This window comes from Propithecus coquereli, unplaced genomic scaffold, assembly GCF_000956105.1.
Source record: "Propithecus coquereli isolate 6110/MARCELLA unplaced genomic scaffold, Pcoq_1.0 Scaffold405, whole genome shotgun sequence".
NCBI lineage: Eukaryota > Metazoa > Chordata > Mammalia > Primates > Indriidae > Propithecus > Propithecus coquereli.
This window is the reverse complement of record NW_012149786.1, coordinates 437556-437827: the sequence shown is the minus strand read 5'-3', so window position 1 is coordinate 437827 and position 272 is coordinate 437556.

Here is a 272-nt window from a genome sequence, read left to right as displayed (position 1 = left end):
TTACTAAAATGATAGCTTTACTTTCTATTTTGGCTTTCTTTAATCATTGGTACTCGTTTAACCTCTTAGATGTTATCTGAAATAGAAAAAGAAGAATTTATGAGAAGTAAAACCAATCGTGCCTGTCCTGATTCTGTTCCTGAGCTTGATACTCATGACTTGCCTTTGGATGAACATGTTTTACCAGGTAGACTAAACTGCTTAATAATATTTTTGATAATTTTTATGTGATTAACTATAGTTAGCTGAAAAAAATTTAGACAATTTTTTGA